The sequence below is a fragment of the Protopterus annectens genome, chromosome 2.part0 (genome assembly GCF_019279795.1).
Source record: "Protopterus annectens isolate FY-2018-M chromosome 2.part0, PAN1.0, whole genome shotgun sequence".
NCBI lineage: Eukaryota > Metazoa > Chordata > Ceratodontiformes > Protopteridae > Protopterus > Protopterus annectens.
Window position 1 is genome coordinate 1,162,382,417 of NC_056728.1, and position 22,173 is coordinate 1,162,404,589.

Below are 22,173 nucleotides of genomic sequence, written 5' to 3' on the forward strand. Positions count from 1 at the left end.
GCTGTTGTATGTTAAAAACAGGTCTCGTTATGCATAAAGAGCAAAATCTTTGGTTTCCATCTGAGCCTATATAAAGCTGCTCTCCAAACATACAAGCAATGTAAGTAACTTATTTTCTGAAAATAGCGCAAGAGCAAGCAAATTTCTACCTCCATACGCATAGATGTATTCAGACATACTCACATACTCCACACATAACTGCACATTTAAAAACACATATTCATGCATACATAAACACACAAAGTCACAGACTAGTCACTGTAAAGTCTTTTTTGGAAGATATAGTTCTTGATGGGGCTGTATATTCTTACAGTCAGTAGATGTCAGTGTTGTAAAAGTCCGTGGAATTAATATATCCATAGCACAACTAGCCATTCAAAATGGTGACCATTTCTGCAAAAATCAAAATATAAACACAAGCTTTGGAACAGAAAACATGCACATTGAAGTTTGGTATAAGCTACAAGGATATCATTGTCCTTGCCTAAGAATGTTCCCTTATTTAGGATATTCCATAATATATTACATAACACAGGCAGTAGCATAGCTAGACAAGACACACCTCATGTCTGAGGAGCTCAGACTGTCATGGAGTAGGACTGTTTACAACAAGTCAGGACATGTTTTCTTAGATGCCAGATTAATTTATAAATTACAAGGAATAAGAAACAAATCTATTCTTTTCTCAGATATTTTCTCATTTACTTTATCATATCACTATATATACTAAAAATCACGATTATACCTTCATTTAGTGCTTTGGTAGCCTTCATCATGATAATGATGATGATGATGATTTTGCATGAGCAGTAATACACATACACATGCATCGGCATAAAACTGTCATAGGACCAGATTATATCAGAATCCTTAATCCTGATAGTCAATGGTGAAAATAAACAAAATTCAAGAATGGAGCACATAATTCTTTTTAACAAAAATAGGCCTTTGTGTTTCTTTGCACTGCCTTTTACAATCGCATTCTTAATCATCAGCTAAACAGTTGCTGAAGTGGCAGCTTTAGCTTAACCATAGGACCATAGCCACTATTTTTGGAATTGTACATGACCTTCTATACTATTTTCTCTGAATGACCTGTAGCACCCCTCTGCACAAGTTCCTTATATTTACTTATATTGTCCAAAGTCACATTCAAGGGCAGTCTAAGAAATATTTGATTTCTAAACCAAGATGTTAGCATCCTTTTATATATATATATATATATATATATATATATATATATATATATATATATATATAAAACATTTATAGAAATACAGTTTTCATTATATTATAGATACTACAATAGTTTAACTAACGATAATGCACATACTTCATAGTTGTTTTACTAATAGTCTTTAATTGGATTGCTTATATATTATCAACCATCACTATCACTCCAACCATAGTGGCTCCCTCATATTGTTAGTTGTACTCTTTTTATTTTATTTATATATTGGAATACAAAGAGTAGGTGTCACTGACTTGGGAAAATACAGCTCCCTCAAAACTTAAGCTGCACACTGTGTCTTATATTGTGTATTCCAAGCTGTCTCTATACTTAGATGTTTCTATTATAAATCAAAATTTTGACTCAAGCCAATTCAATATACATAGTTAAGTATTCTTAGAAATTGTTATGTCTTGGTTCATTAATTCTTCAGAGTCAAGATTTTCATCAGGGAGTTATTCACCTTTACTTCTCTTAGGATTCCTATATCTTTTCACTGTCATCTGTAGTCCTGCTGACAGGGTTTCCAGTAGGATGTCTTAATGTCAGCATACTACCAGTGGGAAATCTGTATTATACCATGACCCCCCCCAAAACGTGCACGCTGATTGCCAGCGTGCACATTGTAAATCGAGTTATACTAATGGAAAAAGGTCCGGTCACCCGGACTTTTTCCCATTAGTATAACTTTACTTTTAAAACCTGTCTCGCTATGTTAAATGGGTTTAACATAGCGAGACAGCTTTAAAATAAGCAATGGAGATCTCCGTTGCTTATTTTAAAGCTGTCTCGCTATGCTAAACCCATTTAACATAGCGAGACAGGTTTTAAAAGCAACGGAGAAAGCAAGATCTCCGTTGCTTTTTACTGTTTTGCTATGTTAAATGGGTTTAACATAGCGAGACAGTTTAAAATAAGCAACGGACATCTCCGTTGCTTATTTTAAAACTGTCTCGCTATGTTAAACCCATTTAACATAGCTTAAAACAGTAAAAAGCAACGGAGATCTTGCTTTCTCCGTTGCTTTTGCCCACAGCTCTGATGTACTGCGCAGGCGTGCAGTACATCAGAACTGCCGTGGATGCCAGACATCTGCGGAAGGGCAGTAAACAGGCATTATACAATGCCATTATTTAAGAAAAGTAATAGTTTCTTTTCTTAAATAATGTCATGGTATAATAGCAATAACCCACTTCTGGGTGTGGGTAATGCTATATTTACCCACGGTTGGCTTTGTTTGGTCCCTCGGGCTTCGCCCTCGGGACCAAACCACGCCAACCGTGGGTAAATCCAGCATTACCCACACCCAGGCGTGGGTTATTGCTATAGCATCTACAATAAACCAGCATTTAGTGATGCTCTGTTTCACTTCTTTATCTGCTGTGTATTTGTATGAACAAAATTAAAATCTATTGCAGATGTACATCCAGCATAAAATCTGTACATGTATTGACAGAGTCTCTTCTCTCAGATTAAATGCCTGAATTAAAATAAAGGGAAGTATGTCTATTTTATAACTTGTGGTTACAGTCAAGTAGCATTTTATCTGAGCTTGCCCAGTTTGTCTTGCATGCTTTGACATGGAAAGATTACTAAATATTTTAGACACACTAAACTAAAACTGTCTTTAAAAAACAGTGAACTGCATTCCACTATACAGGCAAACATTGGAGTCTGCTAGAAAAAAAAGTTTAGTATTTAAAGCATAAAGACAATATGCCACTCCACATACCAATTAAATGCTTACCTTTCCCTCTTTAAGAATTAGAAACCAGGATGCTGATTGCCAGTAAAATTTTGATGCAAAAGGATGCGTGATCGTGTCTTTGCTGTTTCTTCCTTGGAGAAAGTTCATTTGCTGCTTGAATTTAAACCCTGCTTCATTCACAAGCAACCAATCAAAAAGTAAAATGTGTGATGTCACTCAAAGGAAGCCTGACCATAAGCACATTAACCTTCCACACTTCCTCTTGTTGCAATATTTTTTTTTTTTTTGCCATAGAAAAAAATGCTAGGACTGCCAAGAAGCAAAGAACTCTCCCGTTAATTGGATGCCTTGGTAATGATTCATAGTTTGGTTTCTAAAATTGTATGAATTATTACTGCAAGTATTTTTTAAGCTGTATTAAATTATAACCATTTTCACCACTCCTGCCACATGTCTTCCTAGAGTCAGGGGCCAGCACAATATGTAGCTTTCTAGGTTGTTTTTTTTTTTTTTTTTCTGTATGAAGTTTGCACCCCACGTTTATTGCTTCCGATACATCTGTATGTGATTTGTTTGGTTTATACTTACACATGTCACACCAAGACACTGCCTACAGATGTTGTGTTTGTCTACTGATTACTGCAATCATTTATGTCTAGACATAATGTGCCTTTCAGAAGCAAAATACATAATATCATTCACTAATGCAAATAAATCTTTGCTTTAGAAAAACTAACTAATGTAAAAAATAGGATTTCCTTCACTGTTTTTATAAATGGTTATTAAGGAAATGCTGTATATATTTTTTGAGAAAGTTTTCTATTTCTTTGTAAAGTCTTACATTGCTGTAGCCCTCACAACATCTGTAGGTATTTCTTCTCTGTGGCTCACAGGGGATCTGCCACACTGACTCGTTGCATACTGTTAAGAGACTGAATACCATAGTATGCACTGACAGGCACAATCCTGTGAAAGTTTGAACTTTTTGATTTCTTCCATTTTAAGGAGGCATAGAATCCCCAAATACCTATAGAAATCTGTGAAATATTGCAAATCTACGTTTCAGTCACTATGAGGGGGTCAGTTCAATGATAAGTGACCTCATCACATTCTTTTTTCCTTTTCACTGACTGTTGTACTTCCTGAATCCCAAAAATACTCTCCCAGTCTTGCATACAACATGGCCAAGTGGTTTGTTGTTTATTTATTTAAGAGTTAGGTATTGGTTAACCTATTAAGATTTTTCTGTCAGCTCCTTACTGAAGCTTTGTGGTTACTTTTGACATGTTTAGCTTCCACACTGATACAGCACAGATATAAGGAACACAAATATTTTGAGTCCTTTTTTTAGTTCTGCACACAGTTTTACACAGGGCTGGAATTTAACTACATACTTTCTTGGAATAAATCTTGCTATCAGCAATGCAGCTGGTCTGATTACTGGATCACCTTGACAATGGCAGATATAGACATTCATTTAGTTATTTATTTACGTTTGTTTACTAAGAAATTCCAACTAGAGTTTCTCCCATTTTCAGTGAAGGCCAAGGAGAAAAGCTCTGCAGATTAGAGCAAATATTGTACATTAAGTAACAGAAAAAAATCATAATATAGACAATACAGTGAGTTATATAATATCACATTACATAAGATAATGCAGAGTACCTTCCATGCATATTTGCATTATTGAAACATCAGGTAGTTGATTATAGAGAAAATTGAATGTAGCTAAGGCAGGGTGAGAGGGACAAAAGGGACTACCTCCTCAGGTGCAAATTGTTGGAGGGGGGTGTGATTAGCTGATCCTAATCTCTAATGCAATTGCAGTCAAACCTGAGTGCTATAGTACTCTGTGTATGGTCTAGCTGTAGCAACTGCTTGCAAGCAGGTGTGCTGCAGTTTAAAAACAGAAATTATTATTATTTGTATTTAATAAAACATGTTCAAGGAGGGTCAGAGACAGAGTACAGAAAAGGGACATGAATGGCTCGGCCATACCTCAAAAGTGTACCTCATTACAAGGAATATTACTAATTTTGGGTATTATCTTCAAGGTTCCACATAGAAAGGGTATGTCACACATTCAATGATAGCAACATTTTGACTGATACTTATGATAAATAGAACTGAGTCATATTAATCCATCAAATGTAATGTTAATAAGTAAAAAGTAGCACGTTAACCATCATGTGAAATTCCTAGTTGAAGATGTTAGTATGCTATTATTAAGTGTTCCACATTTTGTCCATTTGTTCCACGTTATGACAGGTGGTGTTCCTCATTTTGGAAATGGAAGGTTGAGAGCTATGGGCTGGGGGGAGGGGTGTTGTGCATCAGGCCACCTGGTTGATGTGCCAGTAGAAGGACCTGATGTTCTGCTTTTGCTCTTCAATGGAAGAGTTGCAGGTGGTGGGATGCTGGTTCATGATACTGGCTGAAGTGGTAAGCATGTAAAAGTAAGACAGAAGTAGTGCCTGCCCATTTTGGGTGTCAGTATATTGTAACTATATTAGAGTCAAAGAAAGAAATTGTATGTAAGTTAGAGCAAAGAAAGAGAAAGTTAATAGAGTACAATTAGAAAGAGGAGTGTGGCTGAGTTCTGGGGGTTCAACCTGGTGTAGTTTAAGAGTACAACCAGTTGTTTAGTAGCTGTTTTTTCAGGGACACCTTAAAGCTATTTATCATGTCTGTCTGTTTCATTTCAGGAGAGATTTGGTTTTAGGTTTTTATAACCTGGTTAGGGTATATTGAATCACCTAACTGATGCACAAAATAAAAAGTTGCCTTGTAGGAAAAAAGAAACAACCACCAATATATCCAACACATTTAATGAAACACTCACATCTTGGCCAAAGCCTTCAAGGAGTATAACACAAAGTAAAAAACTTTCCCCATATATGCACATACAAATACAGCAATTAAACAATCTACAATTAAAGAAGTCCTCTCCAATTACATTCTTCATTTAGTCCCTTTGGAGACAGGGTGTCAAATTTTAAAATGTAAGTAGATTCTTTTAAAAGCAAGTGTTTCTTGATAAAAGAAACATCAAATCTAGATATTTGTATTTTTTCCAAGACGGTGCCTTGTAACCCTTTACTGTCTCCATCATGAAACAAACTAAAATGTTCCGCTGTAGAGCTCTCTGCTTTTTTATTAGCAAAATCCCTCACATGCTCTAAAATTCTAGTTTTAAAACACCTTTTTGTTTCTCCAATATAAAATTTGTTGCAAGGACATCTTGAGGCATATATAACACCTTCAGTATTGCAAGTAAAATGGCCACAAGTTCTAAAAGAAACATTATTTGTTCTAGGAAAATATTTTATTACATACTTGCAAGCCTTGCACTTGCCACAAGCAAATGTACCGCACATTGTCAAACTATATGGTATATTGGAGATAGAATACTGAATTTCCCTCTTGCCACATAATTCTGTATACTTTTTCCTTTTCTATAGGAAAATGCTAGCTCTTTGTTCAACCACGCTGAAGCATCCCTTAAAGATGTCATATATTTCCAGAAATATCTAACTTGATCTATTATTTTGGGACTAGGCCAACTGTATGTTGTAACAAAAGATATATTTTCATTTGTCTCTTTTTTTTATGCACTACCCCAGTGTATTGTGCATTCTGGTTACTTTTCTGGTATCTATTAACTCTGTGTATGAATTTCTGCCAACTATCATGTATTGTCTTCACATCATAGCCTCTATTTTTAAACATGTCTATAGTTTTATCTAGTTCCTGTTTGAAATACTCTTCAGTATTAAATGGCTTATACAAGTGAAAAAATTGACCAAAGGGAATAACTTGTATTGTATGGGGTGGATGGCAGTTTTTACCATACAGAAATTGGGTGCTTTCACTAAATTTCCTGTGGACTGAAGACTGACTACTATGACATCTAAAAAAGGGACAGAAGTCCCAATTTTCAGACTGTCAAATTTTACTCAAAATCTATTATTTTGTAAGTCAGCTATAAATTCATCAACTAATTATTTCCCTCCCTCAACCAGAAAAATGAGGCTGTCAATAAATCTGTAATATTTGACAACATGTTTATGAAAATAAGAATTTCTATATAAATGTTCCCTTTCAAACAAGCCCATACTAAGGTTGGCATACATAGGGGCAAAGGCTGCCCCCATGGCAGTACCTTATTTCTGATGGTGTAACTCATTATTAAATTAAAAAAAAAGTTTTGTTAAACAGAAATGGACAAGCTCTACAATATATTCTATAGCAGGACTGTTTCCCAAAAAGCATCTTATTGCCTCAATAACAAAACTGTGCTGGATGCTGGTGTATAAACTCTTTGCATCTATTGTCACCCAGAAAATCAAATACATCACGAATATATGATGGCAAGGTGCAAACAAACAAGTAACTATGAAGAAACTGTCCTAATTTAAGAAATAATTACATCCTGAAACTATAGGCCTGCCTAGGGGCTGCCTAAGATTCTTATGCAACTTGGAAGGCAATAGAAATAGGCCATTTTGCAATTTTCTACATTCAACATTTTTTTTTATGTCTTCCTCTGAAAAATAGCCTAGTCTGTAGCACTTGTGCCACAAATTTTCATACTCCTTTAATGCATTTTCATACATAACGTTATCAGCTTTTTCATAAACATTAATATCCATCAAATGCTCATGGCACATAGCTAAATATTGGATGTAAGACATGATCACCAGCTTATTGCCTTTGTCAGCCAGCTTAAAAATTAAATCACTTCTGTTACTTAATGCTTTCAGTGACTTCCATTTTAATAATGTTAAATTGTAATTAATGTTATATATTTCTTTTTTAAATTTCAAATACTCATTATTCACAGCAAAATGAAGCATTTTAGAGAATTGTATAATAGCTTCATATTAAAAAAGGTGGAATGAATGTGCTATTGTGTTTAACATGACTTGTGTCAAAGGGACAGTAAGCATTAGACTCAATATAAGAATTACATGAACAGAGACTATCATTTTAAAGTGTTAGTGCTACTATCTAAAACATTTTCTTTAACCTCATTATTTACATCTCTAAAGTAATATTTCAACTGTAACTTCCTGCAGAATTTAAAAATGTCACATTTCAATTCATACAACATTGGAAGTAGTATAAATTTTAAACCTCGGTTCAACACAGCAAATTCAGTCTCACAAAGAAAATGTCCAGATAAATTCACAACATAACCCCTTGAAACATTGCAGCAGGGAGATTTACCATTTACCTCGCTTATAGCATTGTTGATACTGAATGAACCACCTACTCTGCTGTTAGATCTTTTGAAGGATAGTAGAGTTTTGTTGCTGGACCATAGGATTAAATCATTTGTAAGAGACTGAAGTATTCCTTTTAGAGCTGGGCAATTTTCTGGGGGAATGTATTAGTTTATGGGCTATGGTAAGTTGAGAATATTAGGGGTAGTTTGTAAGTTCTAGCCAGTTAAGGCTTTTTGAAGCTGTGCAGTTTTAGGTTTTGTAGGGGTTATTAGTTGCAAATTTTGCAATTTTGTTATAAGCCATCTCTAGTTTCTTTTTAATGGTTGGTTTAAGGTTCAGGAAGATGGGAGGGGCATAGAGTAGGAAGGAGAGTTGGTATATCTGTGCTAGGGTTTTTCTGGAGTGATCAGTAAGGATTTTTTGGCACAGTGGAGGGATCCTAGTTTCCAGTTTGTCTCTTTGATGTCTAGCAGTGGGTGTTGGTCATACCTGAGATGATCACTGAGTAATACTCCAAGGAGCTTGGCTTCTTTTACACATTCTGTTTTAGTTTTATTGGCAAATAGGATATGGAATTATTTTTTTTTTTATCACAGCCATTTTAGGGGTGAAAAGCATCATTTTTTTAATTTAAGAACAAGTCTGAGATATCTAGCCAGGATTAAATGGCTAGAAAGGCCTGTTGAGTGTTATCCTGTAAGAATGTTAGTGTTTGAGCTGAGCAGATGAGTAGGGCATTGTCTGCATATTGTACAAGTATAGCTTGTTTAGTAGCAGAGTGTAGGTTACTGATAAAGATATTAAAGAGCAGGGGCCTAGAATTGATCCGTGAGGGACACCAACTGTTACTGGGAGGACATCAGAGTAGTCTTAATGCCACATCATGGCTTGTTTCCTATTGGATAAATAGCTGTGGAACCAGGTCAATGATGGGATATAGAAGCCCAGACAGGCTATCTCCTGGAGGAGATTTTGATGTACTAATGTACTGAACAGCTTTGATAGGTCCAGGAAAACTGTTGAGACTAAATGATTAACTGTATTTGTGAAGTTTTGAAAGTCAGTAATGTTACATGCAAGCCAAAATTTTTGGAGAGCCAAGACTTATCTAATATGATTATACTTAAAGAAAAAAACATAATATTATGGGATGATGGTTCACACAAGATTACACAAGTCAGCTGATCATGTTAAATAACAACAATTTGAAAGACTCATTTAAATTAATAGCTTATTCTGTACAAGAGAAATTAAAAGAGCATTTACATTATTTAAATGAAGACTTTTTCCATAGCTAACAGTATCTTTCATTTATCCCAACAACTGGCTTTTACAGTGTTATTTATAGACCACATCCAAATTTTATGAATTTTTAATAGCAGTCAGAAAAATGAAATACGATCTAATAAGGGACTTTTTAAACCTTATAAAATCATTATAAATAGTTAAAATAACTTAGATAAAAACTTCTGGAAATTTATAGAACCTATAGAATCATAGGACTTATTAGATGTGGAAATAAAAAAAATATATTACTAAAATTGATAGGAATAACTTCTTCAATTTTATAATGGAAAATGTTTACATGAAAATACATCCATAGATATTAAATTACTCCATTTAAATTATCTAAATTTAATAAAAGTGAGAAAACCACATGCTGGAGATGTAATAAACTAACATGAGTTGATTGAATACATATGTTTATGGACTGTGAAAAGCTAATCTGTTTCTGGGAAGAAGTATATAATTTCTTCAAAGGAATATGGACACACAATTGCAATTTTACAAGCGCAACAAACTTAACAAATGCACTTGCACCTCATGTAATAAGTAATCAATATGGAATGTTTTGGGCTCTTCTTGTCAAGCATTGCCAGAAAATGGAAATCAGATATAATTCCTCTGTTCAAAGATTTCTTGGAACTAGCCACTACAATGAAAAACAAACTAAAAAGATGAGGTCTATAAATAACACTGTAAAAGCCACTTGTTGGGATAAATTAGAGATATTGATAGCTAAATACAATGGAAATCAGCAATGAAAAAATGTATTTTAATTACTATTCAATATAATTGCATTTAGTTGTTAAGATGAGAACTATAAAATGTCTTCCTTTCTATTGTATATATTGGATATATATTTTAATAAATATATTTTTTGGGGGATAACACAAAGAAGGGTAGTAGTGTTGCTGTGATTAGACTGGAAGCCATGTTGAGTGGAGGAGAGAAGGCTGTGGTTGGTGAGGTATTTAAGTTGCTGGGTGTTGATACTTTTTTTAATATCTTTGATAAGGGTCGGAGAATAGCAGTTGGGTGGTAGTTGGTAAGGTCCATAGAATTTCTGCCTTTTTGGAGGGGTATAATGTATGATCATTTCCATATGTTGGGGACATGGTTATCTTGTAGGGATCTTTTAATTAGTATGACAGGGAGTGCTATAACCTCTGCTGCTATTTTTACGAACACAGCTGGAAACTTGTGAAGAGCCAATGTGGTTAGTTTCAGTTTTTGTTGGTATTTTTCTATTGCTGAGGTGGGGACAATATCAAGTTTAAGGAGCATCCTGCTAGTAGTATGGGGTTGTGCAATAGTTAGGGGGAATGAAGAAATGTACTTAATTAGCACCAAGATTGAATTGCTGTGTGTTTTTTTTTTTTTTTTTTGTATATTTTTCCAGGCATGGTCTATGTTTGATAATAGTGGCTTGGTAGTTTTGTTAGTCAGGATGCTGGGATACATTTAACTCATTTATTGATCTTCATGATCCACCGCTATTTCTAAGCTGCTATCTAAAGCTATCACAGGACGGGGCCATCAGGCACCATTAAAGGTTTGGTAAGCTCAGACAGCAGAGTATTTACAATATTGTCTGTACCATTACAATATAGCTAGTAAAAATGAGTCAGGTTCTCAGTTTGCAACCTTACCATTCTAGTACTCATAATCATTTTAATTCAAACCAGAAAAAATAATCTTATTAAACAATTAGACTTTTTGTTAATGACAAATGCTTTTCCATAATCAACATTTTGGTAATAAACTATCCAGCAATATCAAATGGTGCCCATTAAACTGCTTCTTTAGTCATTGACTGGCTAACTCAGTGCAATGCATTGCAATCTAAAACTATTATGAGTTCACATAACACATTAACACATGGCAAGAACACCACACTAATCAAACAGTCCAGCCTTTTGTGACCATTTTGACTTACACTTTAGAAGGGTCACATGTCTGTTCAATGCCCAATTAATGCATGTAATATGTAGTTAAGAAATGTGTTCTAGAAAGAAGAGGCCTGATGCTGCAGTGCTGAAAAAAGCCGGAGAAGGAAAATCAGGGTAACAGATCCTCTTACAATATTTTGATCTGAAACAGAGAATAAGCTCCATCTAATATGGCTGTAACAAGAACTAAACAGGAAAACAGAGTTGTAAACAGTAATGGTATACTAGTTGAGAGAAGTTCTTGCTGGGTATGTTCATGGTGCCATGCAATTTTAGTAAGAACATTGAGTTTTACAGTAAGTCATGCAGTGATGATGCAAGAAAGAGGAGTACAAGAGTAAGGCAAGTGAGGAAACTGGGTGCCTCAGTAAGTAAAGGGATAATGGCAGTCCTTGTAGTAGGCATGTCTGCTGGACTATTTTGATATTACCTGTAGGAGATGAACCCATAGCCCCTCCCCCCGATCATATCTTTGCAAAGTATTTATGACATCAATATAATTTTGTGGAGTACTAATCCAAAAATAAAAAGTCTGACAGCAAAACAAGGAATTAATCATAAAAACAGTGAATATCACTGCAAGGAGAGAATCTCAGTACAAGTAAAATGCACATGCTATAAAAATACAATAACACCCTGTGAGATAAAAAAAAATAAAGATGGCAGTTGTATTCCAGTATTAAGAATAGGCATAAACTACAAGTACCCTGCTCAAGTATAGAAATATGCAGTATTCCCATTTCTGATAATGATAGTACCAGCTGCACTTTTAAATGTCATGGCCCCTGGATACATAATTGCAAGTATATTTATTTATTTAAAATCACTTTTTCTCCTCCGATTTTCTGTCATGAGCTTAATAAAATGATCCAGTGTATAGGGTTTATTATCATATTTTTTTGTAGGGGTACTGTGTAAATTTCTTTGTACTGTCTGTTATGTTTCATCTTCTAGGCTTCACTCAGCTTGATAGTCAAACAGACAATTTCATGAGCCATGTGGACAGCAGAAAGCTCCTAAGCAAATCACAATCATGTGACATTCCATATGCAATCTAGCCTTAAAGAATAATTACAGACATAGGACTGCATAATTTCTATCCTTTTCCTTATATATATATATTTATACACACACACACACACACACATATATATATATATATATATATATATATATATATATATATAGTTATTTTTATTATTATGTACTATAATATTTAACACCAATACATAAAACCATCTGAGTTAAATGTGTGTAGATCAAAGCACTAAATAATGTGTTATAAACATTTAAATAATCAGATATCAGCAACATATCTCAGTCTTTGTTGCTGTAGCATTCATCTGAATCATTCCACATGGCTAACATAGTTCTTTGCAGTCACTATTAGACACCAGTGCTGATGTCATAGCAGATTTAAGAGTCTCGTGCTGGAAATGGGTAATATCAGTTCCAGCAGCGCTATCCATTTATGTAGATGAGGTATTTGCTGAAACACAGTCAAAGTCAGTGTAAGTCTAATGATTTGGCTGCTGTGACACTTCATGTTTAAATAGGACCTTATTGCCAATTTCTCATACACATATATATACTTTTTTTAGATGAAGGCAGTCCATCCCTGTACAAGAACTTTCTGTTATGTATAAATGTCAGATTTTCCTTTGTCTTGACCATTTAGGCAGTCAGTATTTTGCCATGAGCAATCACAATGGTTTCCTGAAGCTCCAAGTGTTTGTTAGCTGGACTCTGAATTTTTACAATCTCCTCACATTTCAGTACAGGCCCTGCAGTAGTTGATCTGCCTATAACAGCGATTCTGTTTTTGTTGCGTTGTCTGCCAAGATGACTGTGTAGCTGATATGGGTGGCACAGTGGTGCAGCAGTTAACGTTGTCGCCTCACAGCAAGAGGTTCACCGGTTCGATTCTCGGCTGGGGTGCCTTCTGTGTGGAGTTTGCATGTTCTCCCTGTGTTCGCGTGGGTTTCCTCTGGGTACTCCGGTTTCCTCCCACATTCCAAAGACATGCATCTGGAGCATTTCTCCCCGGGCCTCCGCTGAAAACAGGCTCTGTGGAACCTAGTCGGACTTTCCCGGTCAACAAATGATAAATAAAAATAAATAAATTTTCTCTGACTGAAATAGAACTGATGATGTTGTTAACTTTGCCCTCATTCTTCTCTATCAGAACTTGTGATTTTCTTATAGGTCATGGAAAAATATTTCCTTATTTGAGGAAAACAAAATTGCAACACATTTTTCATTGTATTTTCACAGTTTGGATAGCTCTGCCTACGCATCCAATAGGCTGTGAAGACTTCAATGACAAAAATCTATTAAGCTTTATGATAATATATGATTTTTTTGTGTTTTATTACATTTGTGCCTGCTATCAAGCCTCCCCAGGCCAGTTTTTCAGCGCCATCCATGGTGAGGGGAAAGGCAGCAGGGGACTGTCATGTCTTTGCCAGCATCTTGGCAATGATGACATTATTGTTGTTGTTTGCCTAATCCCATCCCTAGATAGAGGGATGTATGATCAACCTCACAGAAGAAACCACTTTACCTTCCACTGTGCAAATGCATGTTCACATATACTTGCTCCATTAAGGGTGGCTTGGTCAACTACATGGACAACACCAGGCTACAAGCTCACCTCCTTCCTTTGAAGGACTGATGCAGGTCAAGAATGGCTATTCTCCTTCTCCCCCCATGATAGGCACATACATCCTCCCTGACAAAACTGTCATGCACTAGAGCTGCTAAATGAACTCAAGCTGATTCTTTTCTCTGTATGCCACAGGCCTGGCTGAAAAATATAAGAAATTCCTGACTAAGAGACTGTGGACTATTATCAGAGATGGAATTGTCAAGGATACCATAACATGATAATGGGAACATATATTTCAGTCTTATAACCTCATGGGACTTTGAGGAAAAGTTAACACAGATGAGTTTTTGTTTGTCCTGGAAAAAAATGGCTGCTATCTTACCCCATGATCTACCTGAAATTGCATGGCATATCTAGTCTGTTTAGTTTCATGTTTGTGATACGCATGTTAAATTTAACAGATTTTTACCAAAGTTCTATTTGATGAAACATTCCAGGTGAAACTATTACATTACATACCCTTTTTTTATATTTAACTATATGAAAACCATGCTTCTCAGATTGAGCTGTTTTATTGGATCTAAACAATATTCCCTGTGACTCCTAAATTTCATCATTAAAAGTAAAAATGAAAATATTAAACCTTGATAAATGATTCAGTAGCTACAATAGAAATTATTAATAATATGACCAATCCAGGATGTTCATTTCAAAAGAATGCTAGCTTTATTCATCTGAATTATGCTTAGTTAGTTTTTCTGTTGAGTAGTGCCTTTATTTCATTAAAGTTGCACTTGTTTCATTTCTCTGTCAATATATTTGTCTGGTAATGGATTGCACTGGTATGGAATGGTGTGTACTGCTAGTAAAAATCATTGTTTTGTTGGAAGTCAAGTTCCATATTGTGTGCTCATTATGTCATTGGGCTGTTTTACCGTTTAACAGATTTGGATTTGATGGTCTAGTAGTAATTTTTTCAGCTGCTTTGCATTTTTAAATTCAGATTTCGTAAGTCTTGAGATGAATTAAATAAAGTTGCCTACCCTTCTTTGGAGTTGCAAAATAGCCAAAATCTCATGAAAAGTTGAATTCTGTGCTGAAGGCTACAATCCTGATTGATACCACATACTGTAGTTCAGACAGTGGATTCAGAATTACCTTGAAAATGCTATCTTGTTACTACCTTATTCGCAACTCTGCCACACACTCTACCCTTCATATTAAATGCAAGTTCCATCACCACTTTGTCACTTCCTTGTTGACAGAGGGATCTGCTTTCCATCACGTTAAATAATTAATTCTAATGATTGGTCTTTCCAGTCCTCATCCCCTTCTATTGCTACATCATCTTGTTAGTCATACATGCTACATTAGGACATATCATGTTGGTACGCTTGTTTTTGTATTCCACTAGTACACAAATATTATACCCTTGATACTGCATATTGTATTTTTCCTCAGCCTAAAATGGTTAGTAGCATTTTGTTCTAGTTTCTATTAATTTTTTGAGCCACCATACTATGGTTTACATATTAGTTGACAGGCAACTATCAAAATAGTAGTCCAAAGATGTGAAAATGCAAGACAAAATGCATGTTAAATTTAACAGATTTAAATAAATACTGTGCTGCATTTGTGCAGAGTAGCTATTTAACTCCCTATAATTATCTGACATTTTCACATGGGAAATACTGGCTAAAAAACCTTCTAAGCACAAATTTGTGTAGCAACGTGGTTGGACCTTCGTACCAAGTAAGCTTTACCTAATAAGTTATTCATGTATTGCACTACACTAAAGATAATAGCTGTTGGAGCCATTATACTTCCAGCATATTTTCCTATATGCTGAACAGAGTTTGCATCATGGAAAATAAAAGGAAACTAGTCATATCAAGTAGAGAGAGAGGAAGAATTATGCTATGATCTCTCATGATGAATGGTAGATTGATTGGGCAAAAAGGTTCTGTCCTACATGATTAGGGTACAGAGTATAACTATCTTGTAATGCATGGAGCACCATGATTATGCCCCAAAATCAGAAAAAGAATAAACCAGAAAAGAGCTTCTGTAGTATGATACCCAACCATAACAGCATTTTCAGAGGTGTGTAACAATTGCTGCAACCCCCTAAGTGCTGTTATGGGCAGGTCTCACAAAACGGACATTCTTTCGCTCTCAGCCATCCCTAAATATCTTGTCTCATATTTTTGTTCCGAGAAATTTACAGCTGTCACTTATTTAACAGAAGCAACTTATTTAACTAAATAAACTCCCCCTGACTTTTTCTTCCACTTACATTTACTTGCTGTCCATGTGACAGCACTCAAGTACTTTAATGGCTTTCAGAACCGGTAAAACACTTTTTTTGTAACTGATGCATTACAAAGCATTATGATCAGGTCTCTCCAATCCTAACTAGTTGTTATATGTTCTCAGCATGGATGAATTTCTTAGCATTCATGTATTGAACACATAATAACATGTTTATGAACAAAGAATCGATCATAACCCTCTATGTATGCACACACTTCTAGCAAAAAAAAAAAAGCGCTGGTAGACTTGTATTTGTCAGTTACTAAAATTGCTAGAGCAGGTGACATCAAAATGAAGTGTAGCCAAGATATCTGTATTGTTATCCCAGTGTTAAGTGACTCAGTAACCATCTGAGTGTCTTACAACATAGTGACAAATGCATTACCTTATTCTAGTGGCCTCAGAATTGTGCTATAAGTATAAACAATATCAACAACAAATGGGAAAAAACATAGGTGCTGTATGAGGAACATGATACACTTACCATTTCAAATTTATGTCTCAAGGCTGTATTCTGGCATTAGAACTCTCTTAGGGACAATTAGGATAAACAGTTGGTAGAATACTAATGCACTGCCTACAATAGAAGGAAACAGTGATACAAGGTTGCATTTTTAAAGTTAATGAAATTGTTAAAGTGACAGGCAGTCAGATGCTATTCAGAGTTGCTCTTATTTGAAAATATGATATGTAATAGGCCTCTATACAAGAATACTCCCTCATTCTTAGTGAAATGTTTGTATTAGAGCAAGTATTATGTTTATCATGTGAGTGTAATGTACTAGTACATCAGTGTTTTTAATAAATGGATACTGAATTAGATGTAGATCTGAATTATATTAAATGACTTGTCATTTCTTTGTTATTTACTGTGAGCTCACCAGTTTAAATGTGAATTCCCTGAAGATGCTCTTTTGAGTAAATCTGATTGAGATTTTTATGCTGTTAAATCAATAAAACCATCAAAAATAAATGTTTATATTGTCTGCTATATTCTTCTGTTTAACACTGTTTGTATACATACTTTGTTAACATTTTATTTCCCCAAGTGACATGCTCAGGGTGTTTCAAGAGTAGTGTTGTCACCTCACAGCAAGAGATTTTCTGGCTCAGTTCTGGGCTGGAGTGTCTCCTTGTGTTTGAATGGGGTTTCTCTGGATTCTTTGGTTTCCTCCCACATTCCAAAGACATGCCATAGGTGGATTGGATGTTCTAACTTGACCATAAGTGTGTGTGTGTGTGTGTGTGTGTGTGTGTGTGTGTGTGTGTGTGTGTGTGTGTGTGTGTGTGTGTGTGTGCTTGAATACATGATATGGAAGAACAACCCTGACAGGGCTACCCACCCAGCAGTGTGAACTTTGGGTCTAGATGATTGTCATTATTGAAGTGAAACCCTGAGCCCGTGTGCAAAAATGGGAAAAGGGGGTTGTATTATGGTGGATGGCTGGATTAGCAACAATGTAAACAAGCCAATGAGGAGGTACAGTAAAGTAAAAAGGAAGCTCCCTTCCTGGCTGGTCCCCTCAAAACATCACATGAGACAGCCATGACAGCTCCAGTAATGGGATAGGAGTCAGGAAAAGCTAAGAACTAATGAGGGAAGGAATGGATAATGTGTATGTGGGTGAATCAAAAAGGGGCAAGACAAAAAAAAAATGGGTGGTAATGAATACTAAAGTCAATTCTTTCCTAGACTACAGACTTTAACTAAAGAACACTATCTCAGTACACTCAAAGTAGCAGTTAATATGGCACATGCAGAATCATAACTTGAATTATCTTCTGTTCCTCCTTTTTCCTTTAATACAAAACAAAACTTTATTCAACTGCTTTTACGGTATTTGTGTCTCCTCCTCCTACTCTATTACTTCATCTTGCTTTTCCTACTTGTTCTCTAAAGTGTTCAATTGCATCTTTTCTGCTGCATTTATTACTGCTTGTTTTTAGCCTGTTTAAATTGTAAGTATTATTCTAAGCCTCTTAGTTTTGGTTTAAGCACTTGGCCTTTAGGCCTACTCCTTAGCTCTCCCTGCCTCTCTTCCTCAGATTCTGACAAGTATGGATGGACAGTTTCCTATGGTTTCTCCTGCCAGCCTGGTTGATATGGGCATCCTGAGACAGTGTAGCAATTGCCTCATGTACAAGGACAACCATCTACTACTACCACCTCATGAGCCACTATATCTGGCACTGAGAAGGTTGTCAACACAATCACTACACCTCAAACACCACCCACAACTACACAACACACACCCGCATATGTGGTGGTTCTCAACAAAACAAACCCAAACAAAGGAGACCTCAGAGGCAAAAACACAAGCAAACTCCACAACCTTCCACACCACATACCAGGCATAGTCCACACACCTGTGTCTCACAACCAACAACTGAAAATAAGGCCTAACCATATACCTAACATATTAGTCATAGGAGACTCCACTGTGAAACACACAGATGTGCATCTCACCAGGTTGGATAAGGAGAAAGTCACAGTTAGTTGTTTGTCAGGTGCCAGAATCCATCATATCACACACACACTCAAGTCTCTCAACAACAGGTACTCTTATGACTCTGCCTTAGTTCATGTTGATGTGAACGACTGAGATGTACCTCCCTAGACTATATGAAGAGAGATATGATTGAGCTTGTTGAATGTGTGTCCCAATCAAGTATGTCCCTAGCCTTAAGCAACATTCTACCATCACCCAGAATGATGCCTCAATATAAATAGAAAATGATTGACTTTAACAATTGACTTAGTTTCTGGTGCCATTCCAGGGAGATCCAGTACCTGACGGCCTGAGAAGATATAATCGGCAGACAATACTGCTTTGCTAGAGATGGCCTGCATCTGTCTCACTTGGGCTTCAAGCTTCTGACAAAAGCCCTTGCCTCTCCCATGGTGCCTTTTTTAGGAAAAGTCATGAGGTCGATACTACCAACATAAAAATGTCAACAAAACACAAATTAAAGGTCATGGTGCTAAACTCTGGGAGTCTAAACATGAAACTGCACTCAGTGCAAGCACTCTTAACCCTGGAAGATGCTGACATTTATGCAATCACAGAAACCTGGTTCAAAGCTGCAGGGAGCACCCCAGCCTTACCTGGCTACTCATCCTATCATGCATTCAGACCCCAAACTGTGGTCAGCAAAACCAAAGGAAGTAGAGTTTCAATATATATCAAAGACACACACACCTCCGGGCTGGTCAAACAGTATGATGTACAGGAGACACTCCAGGTGCAGTTAACTGTTGATAAGACTAATCAATTCTTAGCCAGATACAGTCCCCAAATTTGACTCAAAATGCCTACTCCACCTATCTGGACCTCTTTGAATCTATCAAGATTCAAACATTTACCCCTATCCTGGGCAACTTTAACTACCAAACTATAGATTGGAAAAATTACTCATGCCAGAACACAAATGCCCAGAGATGTTTCAATTTTATCAATGCAAATGCCTTAGAACAGCTAGTCAATGCCCCCATAAGAGGTGATAATATCTTGGACTTGGTATTAACCAACATGAGTAACCACTGCAGCACCCCTACAGTATCATCCTCCTTGGTAAGATCCAACCATAAGGAGGTCAGTTTCGAAGTCACCATCTCCCCTGACCCTCCTCTAACTAGGGTCAAACAAAAAAAACTCTCCAAAGCTGATTACAACCTCCTGAGGGCACTGTCCAAATCTACATCACTATATAACAAAAGGAAAGAAATTCTGTCCAGGACTAAGAAGCTTAGCCTGAACAAGCAAATAAGAGCACTAGTGAAATCCTCTAAAACCAGCTTTGAGACCAAATTGGCCACATCTACTAGAGACAATCATAGGACCTTCTTCACATATGTCCGCAGTCTCAAAGTAAGCACCCACATCTGTTCAGAACTGGTGGTCAAGGACATCACATACACAAATGCTATAGACATAGCCAACCTACTGGCTGACAGATTCAGTGAAAACTTCAGCCCAATGCCCCCCCCCATTGGTAAATCAGGACATCCCCAGTACTTGCTCCCCTCCCCTTATCACTAGGAAACAGATCATCACTGCCCTTACAAAGGTAAAACATACAGCCTCCATGGGACCTGATAACATCTGAGGCTGCATCCTACATGAACTCAGGCATGAACAACCAAAGCATGAGTACCGGCTTTGTCCTAGTTGAGTGGAGGACAGCCACTGTCATCCCTTTACACAAAGGTGGAGCATACACCAATCTGGGAAATTATAGACCCATCAGCTTAACTAGCCTGTTCTGCAAGGCCATGGAATGGATTATCATGGACCTCATTAACAGGGACATTGGCATCCTCCAAACACTCGACCCCACACAGTTTGGCTTTGTCAAGGGGAGATCATGTCTATTAAATCCGGTCAACTTCTTTGAGAGAGTCACCAAAGCCATGAGTGAGTGGAAGATGGTGCTCACTGCCTACCTTGACCTGGCCAAAGCCTTCAACACTATTCCCCACTCTGCATAATAGGTAAACTCTCTCAACTAGGCATCAATCTATATGTTACCAGATGGGTAGCAAACTGGCTCACTGATAGAACCCACCTAATCAAAATAGGGGATGCCACCTCAAGTAGTAGACCTGTAACAAGTGGCATACCCCAAGGATCGGTCTTGGGGCCTCTGTTATTTGGGATATACTTCTCTGAGGTGCAGGTCAAAACTAGTGGGCTAAGGCTGACCAAGTTTGCAGATGACTGCAAGCTGAGCACAGTCATCAATTCCCCAAGTGATGTGGACGTCCTCCAAGAGGTCTCACCCAAACAAATGACTGGTGCCAGAAACATGGCCTTAAGTTGAATGCCAAAAAATGCATCATCATCCCCTTTGGGGAGAGTGATGTCCCCATATATCGTCACATTAATAACAACATCCTAAGCATGCAATCAGTTGTGAGGGATTTGGGCACCCAAGTTGAAAGCAACCTGACTTTTGACCACCATGTTGCTTCCATTGTACCAGAAAGCTTTCTACACGGCCCATCTCATAAGTAAAGGTATCTCATCCAGGGACAAGGAGGTCATAACATCCCTGTATTCTTCCCTTATAAAGCCAGTTATTGAGTACTACGCCCCCTTTGGCATGTACCAAGCAAAGCACATGCAGCAGCTGGAGAGACCACAGAGGTTGCTTCCCAGGAGAATCCAGGGCCTCAAACATCTACCCTACACAGACATGCTAAAAGCCCTGCCCTCAAACATCTACCCTACACAGATAGGCTAAAAGCCCTGTCCTTCTACTCATTTTCATACAGACTACTCAGAGGTGACCTTTGTTTGGCATACAAAGCAATCTCAGATCCCGCCTTGATGGAATTGCTGCATATCTGCAAGTCAAGCTCCACTCGAGTAACCTGCATGCGTGAACTCAACCTGGTCTGTGACGTCAATAGGACTTGTTGGCGGGACAGATTTGTGTCCCAGAGACTTTCCCATCTGTGGAATAGAATCCCTCCCCATGTCAAGCAGAGTACCTCATTATTCTTTTTTAAGCGTAACCTGGATAACTGGATGAGAAAAATAAAATACACCCCTGGAATTCCACCTGTGTCCCTGCTAGACAGGGGCTTTGAGTGCTGACTTGTCAAAACATGGGCTAAACTCTTGGCTAGGCTTATAAGGGCTTCAGGGCCAATAGCCTAGTAACTTCCTATGATCCTATGATCCTATGATCCAATGATCCTATACCCTAACTATTGAAGTGAACATATTTTGAGGAGTAGGCATGGTGCATTATCTGGACACTATTGCAGCCCCATTTATAAGAGAAAGTAGCAGTGCATTAGAGCTAATGAATAGCTAAGGAGAAGAGGGTCATGAATGTGTCATAGT

The 22,173-nt window shown here is 36.9% G+C and overlaps 1 protein-coding gene across 1 annotated transcript in view; it reads right to left on the reverse strand.

Moving 5' to 3' along the window:
• The window catches only part of LOC122793394 (dentin sialophosphoprotein-like), a 14,186-nt gene extending 11,062 nt beyond the window's left edge, over positions 1–3,124 (reverse strand). Inside the window, exon 1 of the mRNA XM_044061372.1 lies at positions 2,979–3,124. The gene's annotated coding sequence lies outside the window, so the exon portion shown is untranslated. The remainder of the gene's footprint in view (positions 1–2,978) is intronic.
• Between the last annotated feature and the right edge of the window lie 19,049 nt (positions 3,125–22,173).